A 22,914-nucleotide genomic window follows, 5' to 3' on the forward strand; every position below is an offset into this window, starting at 1 on the left:
TCTTAACATTCTCATGATTTACACAAGTGTACAGTGTACACCACAATTTTACCATTACCATGATTTATACAAGTCTAATGTGTACACCACAATCTTCCAATTACCATGATTTACAAGGTATACAGTGTACACCACAATCTTACCATTACCATGATCTATACAGGTCTACAGTGTACACTACAATATTATCATTATCGTGATTTACACAAGTCTACAGTGTACACCACAATCTTACCATTATACTGATTTATAAAAGTCTATAGTGTACCAAAATCTTACCATTATCGTGATTTATTCGTCTACAGTGTACACCACAATACGGTATCTGATTATCTTCTGTGTATAATTATTTCAAAGTTATGTCTAGTATATCATATTTATATGATACTTTTTGGTGTACCAGATCTTCATCGTTCTCAATTACAAATTATTTCTTGATTTACCCAAGTCTACAGTGTACACCACAATCTTACCCTTATCATGATTTACACAAATCTCCAGTGTACGCCACATTCTTTCCATTATCGTAATTTATACAAGTCTACAGTGTACACCACAATCTTACCATTATCATGACTTACACAAGTCAACAGTGTACACCACAATTTTACCAATATCATGATTTACACAAGTGTACAGTGTAAACCACAATTTTACCATTACCATGATTTATACAAGTCTAAAGTGTACACCACAATCTTACCATTACCATGATTTACAAAGTCTACAGTGTACACCACAATCTTATCATTATCGTGACTTACACAAGTCTACAGTGTACACCACAATCTTACCATTATCATGACTTACACAAGTCTACAGTGTACGCCACAATCTTACCATTATCATGATTTATACGTCTTCAGTGTACACCACAATCTTACCATTATCCTGATTTATACATCTTCAGTGTACACCACAATATTACCATTATTGTGATTTACACAAGTCTACAGTGTGCACCACAATCTTACCATTACCATGATTTACAAAGTCTACATTGTACACCACAATCTTACCATTATCGTGATTTATACAAGTCTAAAGTGTACACCACAATCTTACCATTACCATGATTTACAAAGTCTACATTGTACACCACAATCTTACCATTATCGTGATTTATACAAGTCTACAGTGTACACCACAATCTTATCACTATCGTGATTTACACAAGTCTACAGTGTACACCACAATCTTACCATTATCATGACTTACACAAGTCTACAGTGTACACCACAATCTTACCATTATCATGATTTATACGTCTTCAGTGTACACCACAATCTTACCATTATCCTGATTTATACATCTTCAGTGTACACCACAATATTACCATTATTGTGATTTACACAAGTCTACAGTGTACACCACAATCTTACAATTATCATGACTTACACAAGTCTACAGTGTACACCACAATCTTACCATTATCGTGATTTATACGTCTTCAATGTACACCACAATCTTAGCATTATCGTGATTTATACAAGTCTACAGTGTACACCACAATCGTACCATTATCCTGATTTATAAAAGTCTATAGTGTACCACAATCTTACCATTATCGTGATTTATACGTCTTCAGATTACACCACAACCTTACCATTATCGTAATTTATACAAGTCTACAGTGTACACCACAGTCTTACCATTATAGTGATTTATACGTATACATTGAAAACCACAATCTTATTATTATCACGATTTACACAAGTCTACGGTGTACACCACAATCTTACCATTATCATGATTTATACAAGTCTACAGTGTACACCACAATCTTACCATTATCGTGATTTACACAAGTCTACAGTGTACACCACAATCTTACAATTTTTATGATTCACATAAGTCTATACTGTACCCTACAATCTTACCATTATCATCATTTACTCATGTCTACAGTGTACCCCACAATCTTACCATTATCATGATTTACAGAAGTCTACAGTGTACACCACAATCTTACCATTATAATGACTTACACAATTCTACAGTGTACACCACAATCTTACCATTATCGTGATTTATACGTCTTCAGTGTACACCACAATCTTAGCATTATCGTGATTTATACAAGTCTACAGTGTACACCACAATCTTACCATTATCCTGATTTATAAAAGTCCATAGTGTACCACAATCTTATCATTATCGTGATTTATTCGTCTACAGTGTACACCACAATACGGTATCTGATTATCTTCTGTGTATAATTATTTCAAAGTTATGTCTAGTATATAATATTTATATGATACTTTTTGGTGTACCAGTTCTTCATCGTTCTCAATTAAAAATTATTTCTTGATTTACCCAAGTCTACAATGTACACCACAATCTTCCCATTATCATGATTTACACAAGTGTACAGTGTACACCACAATTTTACGTTTAACATTATTTATACAAGACTACGGTGTACACCACAATCTTATCATTATCGTGATTTACACAAGTCTACAGGATACACCACAATCTTACCATTTTAGTGATTTATACATATACAATGTACACCACAATCTTACCATTACCATGATTTATACATCTTCAGTGTAGACCACAATCTTACCATTATCATGATTTACACAAGTCTACAATGTACACCACAATCTTACCATTATCATGATTTATACAAGTCTACAGTGTACACCACAATCTTACCATTACCATGATTTACACAAGTCTACAGTGTGCACCACAATCTTACCATTACCATGATTTATACAATTCTAAAGTGTACACCACAATCTTACCATTACCATGATTTACAAAGTCTACAGTGTACACCACAATCTTATCATTATCGTGATTTACACAAGTCTACAGTGTACACCACAATCTTACAATTATCATGACTTACACAAGTCTACAGTGTACACCACAATCTTACCATTTCGTGATTTATACGTCTACAGTGTACACCACAATCTTACCATTATCATGATTTATACGTCTTCAGTGTACACCACAATCTTACCATTATCCTGATTTATACATCTTCAGTGTACACCACAATATTACCATTATTGTGATTTACACAAGTCTACAGTGTGCACCACAAATTTACCATTACCATGATTTATACAGGTCTACAGTGTACACTACAATCTTATAATTATCGTGATTTACACAAGTCTACAGTGTACACCACAATCTTACAATTATCATGACTTACACAAGTCTACAGTGTACACCACAATCTTACCATTATCGTGATTTATACGTCTTCAATGTACACCACAATCTTAGCATTATCGTGATTTATACAAGTCTACAGTGTACACCACAATCGTACCATTATCCTGATTTATAAAAGTCTATAGTGTACCACAGTCTTACCATTATAGTGATTTATACGTATACATTGAAAACCACAATCTTATTATTATCACGATTTACACAAGTCTACGGTGTACACAACAATCTTACCATTATCATGATTTATACAAGTGTACAGTGTACACCACAATCTTACCATTATCGTGATTTACACAAGTCTACAGTGTACACCACAATCTTACAATTATTATGATTCACATAAGTCTATACTGTACCCTACAATCTTACCATTATCATGATTTACACAAGTTTATAGTGTACCCCACAATCTTACCATTATCATCATTTACACATGTCTACAGTGTACCCCACAATCTTACCATTATCATGATTTACAGAAGTCTACAGTGTACACCAAAATCTTACCATAAGCATGACTTACACAAGTCTACAGTGTACACCACAATCTTACCATTATAATGACTTACACAATTCTACAGTGTACACCACAATCTTACCATTATCGTGATTTATACGTCTACAGTGTACACCACAATCTTACCATTATCCTGATTTATAAAAGTCCATAGTGTACCACAATCTTATCATTATCGTGATTTATTCGTCTACAGTGTACACCACAATACGGTATCTGATTATCTTCTGTGTATAATTATTTCAAAGTTATGTCTAGTATATAATATTTATATGATACTTTTTGGTGTACCAGTTCTTCATCGTTCTCAATTAAAAATTATTTCTTGATTTACCCAAGTCTACAATGTACACCACAATCTTCCCATTATCATGATTTACACAAGTGTACAGTGTACACCACAATTTTACGTTTAACATTATTTATACAAGACCACGGTGTACACCACAATTTTATCATTATCGTGATTTACACAAGTCTACAGGGTACACCACAATCTTACCATTACCATGATTTACAAAGTCTACAGTGTACGCCACAATCTTACGTTTAACACTATTTATACAAAACTACGGTGTACACCACAATCTTATCATTATCGTGATTTACACAAGTCTACAGGGTACACCACAATCTTACCATTTTAGTGATTTATACATATACAATGTACACCACAATCTGACCATTATCATGATTTATACATCTTCAGTGTAGACCACAATCTTACCATTATCATGATTTACACAAGTCTACAATGTACACCACAATCTTACCATTATCATGATTTATACAAGTCTACAGTGCACACCACAATCTTACCATTACCATGATTTACACAAGTCTACAGTGTGCACCACAATCTTACCATTACCATGATTTATACAATTCTAAAGTGTACACCACAATCTTACCATTACCATGATTTACAAAGTCTACAGTGTACACCACAATCTTACAATTATCATGACTTACACAAGTCTACAGTGTACACCACAATCTTACCATTTCATGATTTATACGTCTACAGTGTACACCACAATCTTACCATTATCATGATTTATATATCTACAGTGTGCACCACAATCTTACCATTAACATGATTTATACAGCTCTACAGTGTACACAACAATCTTATCATTATCGTGATTTATACAAGTCTACAGTGTACACCACAATCTTACCATTACCATGATTTACAAAGTCTACAGTGTACACCACAATCTTACAATTATCATGACTTACACAAGTCTACAGTGTACACCACAATCTTACCATTTCATGATTTATACGTCTACAGTGTACACCACAATCTTACCATTATCATGATTTATATATCTACAGTGTGCACCACAATCTTACCATTAACATGATTTATACAGCTCTACAGTGTACACAACAATCTTATCATTATCGTGATTTATACAAGTCTACAGTGTACACCACAATCTTACCATTATCATGATTTACAAAGTCTACAGTGTACACCACAATCTTAACATTATCATGACTTACACAAGTCAACAGTGTACAACACAATTTTACCAATATCATGATTTACACAAGTGTACAGTGTACACCACAATTTTACCATTACCATGATTTATGCAAGTCTAAAGTGTACACCACAATCTTACAATTACCATGATTTAAAAAGTATACAGTGTACACCACAATCTTACCATTACCATGATTTATACAGGTCTACAGTGTACACTACAATATTATCATTATCGTGATTTACACAAATCTACAGTGTACACCACAATCTTACGATTATCATGACTTACACAAGTCTACTGTGTTCACCACAATCTTACCATTATACTGATTTATAAAAGTCTATAGTGTACCACAATCTTACCATTATCGTGATTTATTCGTCTACAGTGTACACGACAATACGGTATCTGATTATATTCTGTATGTAATTATTTCAAAGTTATGTCTAGTATATCATATTAATATGATACTTTTGGTGTACCAGATCTTCATCGTTCTCAATTACAAATTATTTCTTGATTTACCAAAGTATACAGTGTACACCACAATCTTATCATTATCATGATTTACACAAATCTACAGTGTACGCCACATTCTATCCATTATCGTAATTTATACAAGTCTAAAGTGTACACCACAATCTTACCATTACCATGATTTACAAAGTCTAAAGTGTACACCACATTCTTACCATTAATATGATTTATACAAGTCTACGGTGTACACCACAATCTTATCATTATCGTGATTTACACAAGTCTACAGTGTACACCACAATCTTACCATAATTGTGATTTACACAAGTCTACAGTGTGCACCACAATCTTACCATTACCATGATTTATACAATTTTAAAATGTACACCACAATCTTACCATTACCATGATTTACAAAGTCTACAGTGTACACCACAATCTTACCATTAACATGATTTACACAAGTCTACAGTGTACACCACAATCTTACAATTATCATAACTTACACAAGTCTACAGTGTACACCACAATCTCACCATTTCGTGATTTATACGTCTTCAGTGTACACCACAATCTTACCATTATCATGATTTATACATCTACAGTGTGCACCACAATCTTACCATTACCATGATTTACAAAGTCTACAGTGTACACCACAATCTTAACATTCTCATGATTTACACAAGTGTACAGTGTACACCACAATTTTACCATTACCATGATTTATACAAGTCTAATGTGTACACCACAATCTTCCAATTACCATGATTTACAAGGTATACAGTGTACACCACAATCTTACCATTACCATGATCTATACAGGTCTACAGTGTACACTACAATATTATCATTATCGTGATTTACACAAGTCTACAGTGTACACCACAATCTTACCATTATACTGATTTATAAAAGTCTATAGTGTACCAAAATCTTACCATTATCGTGATTTATTCGTCTACAGTGTACACCACAATACGGTATCTGATTATCTTCTGTGTATAATTATTTCAAAGTTATGTCTAGTATATCATATTTATATGATACTTTTTGGTGTACCAGATCTTCATCGTTCTCAATTACAAATTATTTCTTGATTTACCCAAGTCTACAGTGTACACCACAATCTTACCCTTATCATGATTTACACAAATCTCCAGTGTACGCCACATTCTTTCCATTATCGTAATTTATACAAGTCTACAGTGTACACCACAATCTTACCATTATCATGACTTACACAAGTCAACAGTGTACACCACAATTTTACCAATATCATGATTTACACAAGTGTACAGTGTAAACCACAATTTTACCATTACCATGATTTATACATGTCTACAGTGTACCCCACAATCTTACCATTATCATGATTTACAGAAGTCTACAGTGTACACCAAAATCTTACCATAAGCATGACTTACACAAGTCTACAGTGTACACCACAATCTTACCATTATAATGACTTACACAATTCTACAGTGTACACCACAATCTTACCATTATCGTGATTTATACGTCTACAGTGTACACCACAATCTTACCATTATCCTGATTTATAAAAGTCCATAGTGTACCACAATCTTATCATTATCGTGATTTATTCGTCTACAGTGTACACCACAATACGGTATCTGATTATCTTCTGTGTATAATTATTTCAAAGTTATGTCTAGTATATAATATTTATATGATACTTTTTGGTGTACCAGTTCTTCATCGTTCTCAATTAAAAATTATTTCTTGATTTACCCAAGTCTACAATGTACACCACAATCTTCCCATTATCATGATTTACACAAGTGTACAGTGTACACCACAATTTTACGTTTAACATTATTTATACAAGACCACGGTGTACACCACAATTTTATCATTATCGTGATTTACACAAGTCTACAGGGTACACCACAATCTTACCATTACCATGATTTACAAAGTCTACAGTGTACGCCACAATCTTACGTTTAACACTATTTATACAAAACTACGGTGTACACCACAATCTTATCATTATCGTGATTTACACAAGTCTACAGGGTACACCACAATCTTACCATTTTAGTGATTTATACATATACAATGTACACCACAATCTGACCATTATCATGATTTATACATCTTCAGTGTAGACCACAATCTTACCATTATCATGATTTACACAAGTCTACAATGTACACCACAATCTTACCATTATCATGATTTATACAAGTCTACAGTGCACACCACAATCTTACCATTACCATGATTTACACAAGTCTACAGTGTGCACCACAATCTTACCATTACCATGATTTATACAATTCTAAAGTGTACACCACAATCTTACCATTACCATGATTTACAAAGTCTACAGTGTACACCACAATCTTACAATTATCATGACTTACACAAGTCTACAGTGTACACCACAATCTTACCATTTCATGATTTATACGTCTACAGTGTACACCACAATCTTACCATTATCATGATTTATATATCTAGGTGTGCACCACAATCTTACCATTAACATGATTTATACAGCTCTACAGTGTACACTACAATCTTATCATTATCGTGATTTATACAAGTCTACAGTGTACACCACAATCTTACCATTATCATGATTTACAAAGTCTACAGTGTACACCACAATCTTAACATTATCATGACTTACACAAGTCAACAGTGTACAACACAATTTTACCAATATCATGATTTACACAAGTGTACAGTGTACACCACAATTTTACCATTACCATGATTTATGCAAGTCTAAAGTGTACACCACAATCTTACAATTACCATGATTTAAAAAGTATACAGTGTACACCACAATCTTACCATTACCATGATTTATACAGGTCTACAGTGTACACTACAATATTATCATTATCGTGATTTACACAAATCTACAGTGTACACCACAATCTTACGATTATCATGACTTACACAAGTCTACTGTGTTCACCACAATCTTACCATTATACTGATTTATAAAGTCTATAGTGTACCACAATCTTACCATTATCGTGATTTATTCGTCTACAGTGTACACGACAATACGGTATCTGATTATATTCTGTATGTAATTATTTCAAAGTTATGTCTAGTATATCATATTAATATGATACTTTTTGGTGTACCAGATCTTCATCGTTCTCAATTACAAATTATTTCTTGATTTACCAAAGTATACAGTGTACACCACAATCTTATCATTATCATGATTTACACAAATCTACAGTGTACGCCACATTCTATCCATTATCGTAATTTATACAAGTCTAAAGTGTACACCACAATCTTACCATTACCATGATTTACAAAGTCTAAAGTGTACACCACATTCTTACCATTAATATGATTTATACAAGTCTACGGTGTACACCACAATCTTATCATTATCGTGATTTACACAAGTCTACAGTGTACACCACAATCTTACCATAATTGTGATTTACACAAGTCTACAGTGTGCACCACAATCTTACCATTACCATGATTTATACAATTTTAAAATGTACACCACAATCTTACCATTACCATGATTTACAAAGTCTACAGTGTACACCACAATCTTACCATTAACATGATTTACACAAGTCTACAGTGTACACCACAATCTTACAATTATCATAACTTACACAAGTCTACAGTGTACACCACAATCTCACCATTTCGTGATTTATACGTCTTCAGTGTACACCACAATCTTACCATTATCATGATTTATACATCTACAGTGTGCACCACAATCTTACCATTACCATGATTTACAAAGTCTACAGTGTACACCACAATCTTAACATTCTCATGATTTACACAAGTGTACAGTGTACACCACAATTTTACCATTACCATGATTTATACAAGTCTAATGTGTACACCACAATCTTCCAATTACCATGATTTACAAGGTATACAGTGTACACCACAATCTTACCATTACCATGATCTATACAGGTCTACAGTGTACACTACAATATTATCATTATCGTGATTTACACAAGTCTACAGTGTACACCACAATCTTACCATTATACTGATTTATAAAAGTCTATAGTGTACCAAAATCTTACCATTATCGTGATTTATTCGTCTACAGTGTACACCACAATACGGTATCTGATTATCTTCTGTGTATAATTATTTCAAAGTTATGTCTAGTATATCATATTTATATGATACTTTTGGTGTACCAGATCTTCATCGTTCTCAATTACAAATTATTTCTTGATTTACCCAAGTCTACAGTGTACACCACAATCTTACCCTTATCATGATTTACACAAATCTCCAGTGTACGCCACATTCTTTCCATTATCGTAATTTATACAAGTCTACAGTGTACACCACAATCTTACCATTATCATGACTTACACAAGTCAACAGTGTACACCACAATTTTACCAATATCATGATTTACACAAGTGTACAGTGTAAACCACAATTTTACCATTACCATGATTTATACAAGTCTAAAGTGTACACCACAATCTTACCATTACCATGATTTACAAAGTCTACAGTGTACACCACAATCTTATCATTATCGTGACTTACACAAGTCTACAGTGTACACCACAATCTTACCATTATCATGACTTACACAAGTCTACAGTGTACGCCACAATCTTACCATTATCATGATTTATACGTCTTCAGTGTACACCACAATCTTACCATTATCCTGATTTATACATCTTCAGTGTACACCACAATATTACCATTATTGTGATTTACACAAGTCTACAGTGTGCACCACAATCTTACCATTACCATGATTTACAAAGTCTACATTGTACACCACAATCTTACCATTATCGTGATTTATACAAGTCTAAAGTGTACACCACAATCTTACCATTACCATGATTTACAAAGTCTACATTGTACACCACAATCTTACCATTATCGTGATTTATACAAGTCTACAGTGTACACCACAATCTTATCACTATCGTGATTTACACAAGTCTACAGTGTACACCACAATCTTACCATTATCATGACTTACACAAGTCTACAGTGTACACCACAATCTTACCATTATCATGATTTATACGTCTTCAGTGTACACCACAATCTTACCATTATCCTGATTTATACATCTTCAGTGTACACCACAATATTACCATTATTGTGATTTACACAAGTCTACAGTGTACACCACAATCTTACAATTATCATGACTTACACAAGTCTACAGTGTACACCACAATCTTACCATTATCGTGATTTATACGTCTTCAATGTACACCACAATCTTAGCATTATCGTGATTTATACAAGTCTACAGTGTACACCACAATCGTACCATTATCCTGATTTATAAAAGTCTATAGTGTACCACAATCTTACCATTATCGTGATTTATACGTCTTCAGATTACACCACAACCTTACCATTATCGTAATTTATACAAGTCTACAGTGTACACCACAGTCTTACCATTATAGTGATTTATACGTATACATTGAAAACCACAATCTTATTATTATCACGATTTACACAAGTCTACGGTGTACACCACAATCTTACCATTATCATGATTTATACAAGTCTACAGTGTACACCACAATCTTACCATTATCGTGATTTACACAAGTCTACAGTGTACACCACAATCTTACAATTTTTATGATTCACATAAGTCTATACTGTACCCTACAATCTTACCATTATCATCATTTACTCATGTCTACAGTGTACCCCACAATCTTACCATTATCATGATTTACAGAAGTCTACAGTGTACACCACAATCTTACCATAAGCATGACTTACACAAGTCTACAGTGTACACCACAATCTTACCATTATAATGACTTACACAATTCTACAGTGTACACCACAATCTTACCATTATCGTGATTTATACGTCTTCAGTGTACACCACAATCTTAGCATTATCGTGATTTATACAAGTCTACAGTGTACACCACAATCTTACCATTATCCTGATTTATAAAAGTCCATAGTGTACCACAATCTTATCATTATCGTGATTTATTCGTCTACAGTGTACACCACAATACGGTATCTGATTATCTTCTGTGTATAATTATTTCAAAGTTATGTCTAGTATATAATATTTATATGATACTTTTTGGTGTACCAGTTCTTCATCGTTCTCAATTAAAAATTATTTCTTGATTTACCCAAGTCTACAATGTACACCACAATCTTCCCATTATCATGATTTACACAAGTGTACAGTGTACACCACAATTTTACGTTTAACATTATTTATACAAGACTACGGTGTACACCACAATCTTATCATTATCGTGATTTACACAAGTCTACAGGATACACCACAATCTTACCATTTTAGTGATTTATACATATACAATGTACACCACAATCTTACCATTATCATGATTTATACATCTTCAGTGTAGACCACAATCTTACCATTATCATGATTTACACAAGTCTACAATGTACACCACAATCTTACCATTATCATGATTTATACAAGTCTACAGTGTACACCACAATCTTACCATTACCATGATTTACACAAGTCTACAGTGTGCACCACAATCTTACCATTACCATGATTTATACAATTCTAAAGTGTACACCACAATCTTACCATTACCATGATTTACAAAGTCTACAGTGTACACCACAATCTTATCATTATCGTGATTTACACAAGTCTACAGTGTACACCACAATCTTACAATTATCATGACTTACACAAGTCTACAGTGTACACCACAATCTTACCATTTCGTGATTTATACGTCTACAGTGTACACCACAATCTTACCATTATCATGATTTATACGTCTTCAGTGTACACCACAATCTTACCATTATCCTGATTTATACATCTTCAGTGTACACCACAATATTACCATTATTGTGATTTACACAAGTCTACAGTGTGCACCACAAATTTACCATTACCATGATTTATACAGGTCTACAGTGTACACTACAATCTTATAATTATCGTGATTTACACAAGTCTACAGTGTACACCACAATCTTACAATTATCATGACTTACACAAGTCTACAGTGTACACCACAATCTTACCATTATCGTGATTTATACGTCTTCAATGTACACCACAATCTTAGCATTATCGTGATTTATACAAGTCTACAGTGTACACCACAATCGTACCATTATCCTGATTTATAAAAGTCTATAGTGTACCACAGTCTTACCATTATAGTGATTTATACGTATACATTGAAAACCACAATCTTATTATTATCACGATTTACACAAGTCTACGGTGTACACAACAATCTTACCATTATCATGATTTATACAAGTGTACAGTGTACACCACAATCTTACCATTATCGTGATTTACACAAGTCTACAGTGTACACCACAATCTTACAATTATTATGATTCACATAAGTCTATACTGTACCCTACAATCTTACCATTATCATGATTTACACAAGTTTATAGTGTACCCCACAATCTTACCATTATCATCATTTACACATGTCTACAGTGTACCCCACAATCTTACCATTATCATGATTTACAGAAGTCTACAGTGTACACCAAAATCTTACCATAAGCATGACTTACACAAGTCTACAGTGTACACCACAATCTTACCATTATAATGACTTACACAATTCTACAGTGTACACCACAATCTTACCATTATCGTGATTTATACGTCTACAGTGTACACCACAATCTTACCATTATCCTGATTTATAAAAGTCCATAGTGTACCACAATCTTATCATTATCGTGATTTATTCGTCTACAGTGTACACCACAATACGGTATCTGATTATCTTCTGTGTATAATTATTTCAAAGTTATGTCTAGTATATAATATTTATATGATACTTTTTTGGTGTACCAGTTCTTCATCGTTCTCAATTAAAATTATTTCTTGATTTACCCAAGTCTACAATGTACACCACAATCTTCCCATTATCATGATTTACACAAGTGTACAGTGTACACCACAATTTTACGTTTAACATTATTTATACAAGACCACGGTGTACACCACAATTTTATCATTATCGTGATTTACACAAGTCTACAGGGTACACCACAATCTTACCATTACCATGATTTACAAAGTCTACAGTGTACGCCACAATCTTACGTTTAACACTATTTATACAAAACTACGGTGTACACCACAATCTTATCATTATCGTGATTTACACAAGTCTACAGGGTACACCACAATCTTACCATTTTAGTGATTTATACATATACAATGTACACCACAATCTGACCATTATCATGATTTATACATCTTCAGTGTAGACCACAATCTTACCATTATCATGATTTACACAAGTCTACAATGTACACCACAATCTTACCATTATCATGATTTATACAAGTCTACAGTGCACACCACAATCTTACCATTACCATGATTTACACAAGTCTACAGTGTGCACCACAATCTTACCATTACCATGATTTATACAATTCTAAAGTGTACACCACAATCTTACCATTACCATGATTTACAAAGTCTACAGTGTACACCACAATCTTACAATTATCATGACTTACACAAGTCTACAGTGTACACCACAATCTTACCATTTCATGATTTATACGTCTACAGTGTACACCACAATCTTACCATTATCATGATTTATATATCTACAGTGTGCACCACAATCTTACCATTAACATGATTTATACAGCTCTACAGTGTACACAACAATCTTATCATTATCGTGATTTATACAAGTCTACAGTGTACACCACAATCTTACCATTATCATGATTTACAAAGTCTACAGTGTACACCACAATCTTAACATTATCATGACTTTACACAAGTCAACAGTGTACAACACAATTTTACCAATATCATGATTTACACAAGTGTACAGTGTACACCACAATTTTACCATTACCATGATTTATGCAAGTCTAAAGTGTACACCACAATCTTACAATTACCATGATTTAAAAAGTATACAGTGTACACCACAATCTTACCATTACCATGATTTATACAGGTCTACAGTGTACACTACAATATTATCATTATCGTGATTTACACAAATCTACAGTGTACACCACAATCTTACGATTATCATGACTTACACAAGTCTACTGTGTTCACCACAATCTTACCATTATACTGATTTATAAAAGTCTATAGTGTACCACAATCTTACCATTATCGTGATTTATTCGTCTACAGTGTACACGACAATACGGTATCTGATTATATTCTGTATGTAATTATTTCAAAGTTATGTCTAGTATATCATATTAATATGATACTTTTGGTGTACCAGATCTTCATCGTTCTCAATTACAAATTATTTCTTGATTTACCAAAGTATACAGTGTACACCACAATCTTATCATTATCATGATTTACACAAATCTACAGTGTACGCCACATTCTATCCATTATCGTAATTTATACAAGTCTAAAGTGTACACCACAATCTTACCATTACCATGATTTACAAAGTCTAAAGTGTACACCACATTCTTACCATTAATATGATTTATACAAGTCTACGGTGTACACCACAATCTTATCATTATCGTGATTTACACAAGTCTACAGTGTACACCACAATCTTACCATAATTGTGATTTACACAAGTCTACAGTGTGCACCACAATCTTACCATTACCATGATTTATACAATTTTAAAATGTACACCACAATCTTACCATTACCATGATTTACAAAGTCTACAGTGTACACCACAATCTTACCATTAACATGATTTACACAAGTCTACAGTGTACACCACAATCTTACAATTATCATAACTTACACAAGTCTACAGTGTACACCACAATCTCACCATTTCGTGATTTATACGTCTTCAGTGTACACCACAATCTTACCATTATCATGATTTATACATCTACAGTGTGCACCACAATCTTACCATTACCATGATTTACAAAGTCTACAGTGTACACCACAATCTTAACATTCTCATGATTTACACAAGTGTACAGTGTACACCACAATTTTACCATTACCATGATTTATACAAGTCTAATGTGTACACCACAATCTTCCAATTACCATGATTTACAAGGTATACAGTGTACACCACAATCTTACCATTACCATGATCTATACAGGTCTACAGTGTACACTACAATATTATCATTATCGTGATTTACACAAGTCTACAGTGTACACCACAATCTTACCATTATACTGATTTATAAAAGTCTATAGTGTACCAAAATCTTACCATTATCGTGATTTATTCGTCTACAGTGTACACCACAATACGGTATCTGATTATCTTCTGTGTATAATTATTTCAAAGTTATGTCTAGTATATCATATTTATATGATACTTTTTGGTGTACCAGATCTTCATCGTTCTCAATTACAAATTATTTCTTGATTTACCCAAGTCTACAGTGTACACCACAATCTTACCCTTATCATGATTTACACAAATCTCCAGTGTACGCCACATTCTTTCCATTATCGTAATTTATACAAGTCTACAGTGTACACCACAATCTTACCATTATCATGACTTACACAAGTCAACAGTGTACACCACAATTTTACCAATATCATGATTTACACAAGTGTACAGTGTAAACCACAATTTTACCATTACCATGATTTATACAAGTCTAAAGTGTACACCACAATCTTACCATTACCATGATTTACAAAGTCTACAGTGTACACCACAATCTTACCATTAACATGATTTACACAAGTCTACAGTGTACACCACAATCTTACCATTACCATGATTTATACAGGTCTACAGTGTACACTACAATCTTATCATTATCGTGATTTACACAAGTCTACAGTGTACACCACAATCTTACCATTACCATGATTTACAAAGTCTACAGTGTACACCACAATCTTACAATTACCATGATTTATACAGGTCTACAGTGTACACTACAATCTTATCATTATCGTGATTTACACAAGTCTACAGTGTACACCACAATCTTACCATTATCCTGATTTATAAAAGTCTGTAGTGTACACCACAATACGGTATCAGATTATCTTCTGTGTATAATTATTTCAAAGTTATGTCTAGTATATCATATTTATATGATACTTTTTGGTGTACCAGTTCTTCATCGTTCTCAATTACAAGTTATTTCTTGATTTACCCAAGTATACAATGTACACCACAATCTTACCATTATCATGATTTACACAAGTTTATATTGTACCCCACAATCTTACCATTATCGTGATTTATTCAAGTCTACAGTGTACACCACAATCTTACCATTATCATGATTTACACAAATCTACAGTGTACGCCACATTCTTTCCATTATCGTAATTTATACAAGTCTACAGTGTACACCACAATCTTACCATTATCGTGATTTATACGTATACAGTGTACACCACAATCTTACCATTATCGTGATTTATACGTATACAGTGTACACCACAATCTTACCATTATTGTGATTTATCAAGTCTGCAGTGTACAGTATAGTCTTACCATTATAATGATTTATACAACTCTATACTGTACACCATAATCTTACCACTACCATGATTTACATAAGTCTACAGTGTGCACCATTATCGTGATTTATACGTATACAGTGTACACCACAATCTTACCATTATTGTGATTTATCAAGTCTGCAGTGTACAGTATAGTCTTACCATTATAATGATTTATACAACTCTATACTGTACACCATAATCTTACCACTACCATGATTTACATAAGTCTACAGTGTGCACCACAATCTTACCATTACAATGATTTACAAAGTCTATAGTGTACACCACAATCTTACCATTATCATGACTTACACAGGTCTACAGTGTACACCACAATCTTATCATTATCGTGATTTACACAAGTCTACATTGTACACCACAATCTTATCATTATCGTGATTTACACAAGTCTACATTGTACACCACAATCTTACCATTATCATAACTTACACAAGTCTACAGTGTACACCACGATCTTACCATTATCGTGATTTATACGTCTATAGTGTGCACCACAATATGGTATCTGATTATCTTCTGTGTATAATTAATTCATAGTTATGTCTAGTATATCATATTTATATGATTATTTTTGGTGTACCCGTTCTTCATGGTTCTCAATTACAAATTAATTCTTCAAAGCTTTCCCTTGTTATTATCTTAAGTGAACAGTTTTGTAACAACATTAATATTAAATAATCCACTGTACTGTAAGTCAGAAATAAATTTTCAATTCAAACACAGTCGTTGTATTTTAATATTGTTTTTAAGCGTATGGAGAACCAGATGGATTCTCCACGTCAATCAGCAATTGAAAACCATTAGTGTAAGCAATATTTTTGAAGTGTTTATGTTATTGTACTACTTATAACTCACAAACCCCAAGCCTGTCACCAAACTTAAAATGCACCTTTGGGATACTCGGGTCAGTAGCATTTGGGGATTTGATCCGAGTGTTAACTCCTATCTTTGATGACGGTTGGTTTTATAAGCAGATATAATAAACAGGGAAGACTTATGGGCCTCGATGGTGGGGGTTAGATACGAAAGCAAATCTTCAAATGCTACTGACCCGTGTATCCCAAAGGTGCATTTCAATTTATCAGTTATATAAAATCTACTAACAAAAGTATAAATCTTACCATATAAGTAAGCAGTGGTGAATATTTTCGATATCTATGTAACTTATGACTCTCGGTTTCTAAGTGGAAATAATTTTATCTTGAATTCGTTGTAAACGGTTTTCCTGTTTTTGTTATTGGAATTTAGCTGACATATATGATAAGATTTATACTTTTGTTAGTAGATTTTATATAACTGATAAATTGAAATCCAATTTCGATTCTAATTATTCGATGAGTAGTCTTACATGTTACTCATTGTTGAAACTATCATTTAGCCTTCAGTTGTCCCCACTGGAGCAGCGGTAAGTCTACAGATTTACAGTACTGAAGTCAGTGGTTGGATTCCCCTAGATGAACACAGCAGATAGCCAGATGTGGTTTTGCTAAAAACGCACACACATAAACACGCACACAATCATTTTCAGATGATTTTTCATACGCTGCTTTAAACGGCACTGGTTGATCCCGCATAGTCTCGTCCACGCCGAGAAGAAAAACATCAGTAAATAACCTATTAATTCTGTCTCTTACCTTAAGAAAGTTCTCAACTTTTAATACTGATTTTAACGTTATAAGCAACTCTGATATAATATGAACTTCTAACAACAAGCAATATGTAACAATTAAGAAGAAAAAAATCTATCATAATTGTTTGCTTGTTTACAATTAAGCCCAAAGGTACACCTGTTCTATCTCTGCTCTGCTCACTACGGGTATCGAAACCCCGTTTTCAGCATTGTGTGAGTCCGCAGACATGCCGCTTTGCCACGGGAAGGGGGTTTCTCTCGCAAAACCAAATAAAATTTGTATTTTATTCATATTCGCGAAAACTGAGGAGACAACAAATATTTATTATGTGATACGTTCTGATTATCATTCTCCGCTTGGAGCTTACTTGGATACATATAAAACTGGTGTAAAACTAAAGGGTAAAATGGTTGCTAAGCTATAGGATTTCATTTAGATCTTCATGCTAGCCTTCTGAGCGTGTCAGTACGTCACCGATGATTTCGTGATGCGCGCGCTCTTCTGTTGGCGAGCGTGTGGACTCGCAGCTGGATTCCCGCTCCGGAAGTCGACTGTTCTGTGTCAGTTACACGTGTGAATGCTCACAGCTGGTGCCGGCGATTCTTAATTTAGGATCGTCCAGACTATAGGAAAGATACGAGCCTACTACCGACATCTTTGGATGGGATACAACGATTGTTATGTCTGGGATTCACCCCACTGCCTCCCCCAACAGACAGCTTTTTATAACTTATAATTCCCGTGGTTTTTACGAAGCTAGACAGAGATCAGAGATAAAATGTGTGTTCTCTAGAAACACGTAAAAAACGGGTTTCCGATACCATAGAATAGAATAAAAAATAAATATTTGACAGTGACAGAAATCATAGTGTTTATTCAGTTTTTCAATAAGTTTTCTGTCATAAAGCTGTTTACAATACTAATAATAAATAACCACGATATTATTTTCTCAAAATGACACAAACAAATTATTATTAACTAAGTATTCCTTTACTATTTTACATACTTATAGCTATTAAGTTCTTAATATAAACTACAGGGGGCTTTGCCTAATTTGGCCATTTACTCACCATTAATAATCCAAAATGTACTTCAGGTGTTTGGTTAACATGTGACATATCGTCACAATTAATTATCCATTATTATTCAGTGAGCTGCTAGCTGACATACCACGTGTTATGTAGACATTTAAAGGTTATTAGTGGCACTTAAAGGCCTATCTTCCACCTTATCTTCCATATAAGGCCTACTTTATTTACTTTGTTTTTTAAAGCAGGATTGATTAATTCGGTTAAACTTGTCTTTGGCACGAAAGATAACGAAGCAATGAACAGATTAGGTCTCACCGTCATGTTTTCTTCACTGGAATTTATGTTACCATGAATAAACAATTATGGAGTTTTTTATATAAATATGGTAGACACGCCAGTGAGAGCCAGTTCAGTTTCTCACAGTCGAACTCACACTGGCGATTCTTTAACGTTATCATACGTCTCATATACGGAAACAATTGGTACGTACTTTATAAATGGCCTTTATCAACGATTGAATTCATAACAAAACTTGTCTTGTATAAAAAATGAAGAGATATAAAGAGTAAAACAAATGGTGAACAGTGTTGGATATACAAGACTCTTTAGTATAAAGTTAATGTGTAGTTTATTTAGTAATTCAATATTTAATGATTATTTAGTTTTCATTACAAGTGTTAAAAGTAATTATTTTAAAGAGGATAATTGTGATAGACTTTGTGACGTGCTTCGGTAACAGTCGTACGTTGTGCGTGTAGTTCAACTGTTGTAGTGTTGCTGACGTCACCTTTCTAGAAATCTAAAAGTTTTTCTCAATATGTGGGTATTATTATATTATTTCTTCACCTAGAATGTAGAAGGTTCTAGGCCTCATTCGGAAAGTGTGTGTGTACATATATATATAGGCAACAATGCCAGCACAAGTCAGAAAATGTGAAGTTTAGTCGGAATAAATGTTAGTTAGCAAAATAAAACATGAAGTTTGCCTACAAGTGTTTGATTAGTTTTAACAGGTGACATCTTAAAGTAAGTTTCACAGTTTAAAATAGATAAGCAGAATCACTTATCTTGTCAAAAGGTGTTTTAAAGTAAGTGTAACCGCCTGTGTGGACTTTCGCGGAAAAGGAGATAATTATTTGAAGTTCAGGATACAACTGTAAGAATCCACGGGTTAACATAAGTGAAGTATCCACTGACAACATTGTCATAAGTGTAGAGAAAAATAATTCGTCTTGTCAATTGCATTCCGAAGTAACTGAATCAGCCTGTGTGCACTTTTGACAAGAAAAGTGAATTATTTATAGTTTTAGATAACATTGTAATATCCTTTAGTGTTGCGAATATGTTATTTTAAAATAAGTGGATTGTGTGCTGTCCGTTGATTGTTCGAATTTATCACCAACAAGCCACAGACATCTATTGTAAAAGACTCCCAGTTCACTCACACTTGAATAACTGACAAGTAATCGAAAAAGAAGGGGGATGCATTGCACTTGGCCCACATATTCTCGAACGGGAGCTTAATTTAAGTTTTTCACCAAACAGGTTATGAACCATAAAATAATTTAAAATTAATCAAAACAATAATAGGCAACTGCAATATGAAAAATAAAGAAAATATGTTTAAATATCTATAGACTGAATGTTGTCAAACTCAATCAAGGAACGTTTTGGTAAAATAAATACACTTATATAAAAATCTGAAAAAATAATACTGTTCGATTGTTTCTGGGTCTCCTTTGAACATAAATCCCATGGATAATCTGACTATGATGAAAATCACACAGATTTTTCAAGACCTCTCATGTAACCAAACAACAACTGAATACTGGACAGCTTCATGACCTCTTATGCAACCAAACAACGAAAGAACATTGGACAACTTCACGACCTCTCATGTAACCAAACAGCAACTGAATACTGGACAACTTCATACCTTCTCGTGTAACTAAACAACTGAATATTGGACAGCTTCATGACCTCTCATGTAACCACAAAACTGACTACTGGACAGCTTATTGACCTCTCATGTAACCAAACGATAACTGAATATGGTACAGCTGCATGACCTTTCATGCAACCAAACAACAACTGAATACTGGACAGCTTCATGACTTCTCGTGTAACCAAAGAACAACTGAATATTGGACAGCTGCATGACCTCTTATGCAATCAAACAACGAAAGAACATTGGACAGCTTCACGACCTCACATGTAACCAAACAGCAACTGAATACTGGACAACTTCATAACTTCTCGTGTAACTAAACAACTGTATATTGGACAGCTTCATGACCTCTCATGCAACCAAACAACGAAAAAACACTGAACAGCTTCATGACGTCTCATGTAACCAAACAACAACTGAATATGGGACAGCTGCATGACCTTTCATGCAACCAAACAACAACTGAATACTGAACAGCTTCGTGACTTCTCGTGTAACCAAACAATAACTGAATATTGGACAGCTGAATGACCTCTCATACAACCAAACAACGAAAGAACACTGCACAGCTTCACGACCTCTCATGTAACCAAACACCAACTGAATACTGGATAGCTTCATGTCTTCTCGTGTAATCAAACAACAACTGAATATTGAAAAACTTCATGACCTCTCATGTAACCAAACAACAACTGAATACTTGACAGTTTCATGACCTCTCATGTAACCAAACAACAACTGAATATTGGACAGCTTCATGACCTCTCATGTAGTCAAATAACAAAGGAATATTGGTCAACTTCATGGCCTCTCATGTAACCAAACAATACCTAAATATTGGACAGCTTTATGACCTCTCATGTAACCAAACAGCAACTGAATACTGGACAACTTCATAACTTCTCGTGTAACTAAACAACTGTATATTGGACAGCTTCATGACCTCTCATGCAACCAAACAACGAAAAAACACTGAACAGCTTCATGACGTCTCATGTAACCAAACAACACCTGAATATGGGACAGCTGCATGACCTTTCATGCAACCAAACAACAACTGAATACTGGACAGCATCATGACTTCTAGTGTAACCAAACAATAACTGAATATTGGACAGCTGA

At 33.7% G+C, this 22,914-nt stretch overlaps 1 protein-coding gene across 6 annotated transcripts in view; it reads right to left on the reverse strand.

Annotated features, from left to right (window-relative positions):
- Nucleotides 1-22,914, reverse strand: part of LOC143240815 (RNA binding protein fox-1 homolog 1-like) — a 135,247-nt gene that overhangs the window by 107,414 nt on the left and 4,919 nt on the right. The window contains exon 1 of one of the 6 annotated variants that reach the window (XM_076483931.1): nucleotides 18,531-18,656. The exons of the other annotated variants lie outside the window; for them this stretch is intronic. The gene's annotated coding sequence lies outside the window, so the exon portion shown is untranslated. Of the gene's footprint in view, nucleotides 1-18,530; nucleotides 18,657-22,914 lie in introns of those variants that run through there. 6 annotated transcript variants of the gene reach the window in all.

The sequence above is a fragment of the Tachypleus tridentatus genome, chromosome 13 (assembly GCF_004210375.1).
Source record: "Tachypleus tridentatus isolate NWPU-2018 chromosome 13, ASM421037v1, whole genome shotgun sequence".
In the NCBI taxonomy this organism is placed as follows: Eukaryota; Metazoa; Arthropoda; class Merostomata; order Xiphosura; family Limulidae; genus Tachypleus; species Tachypleus tridentatus.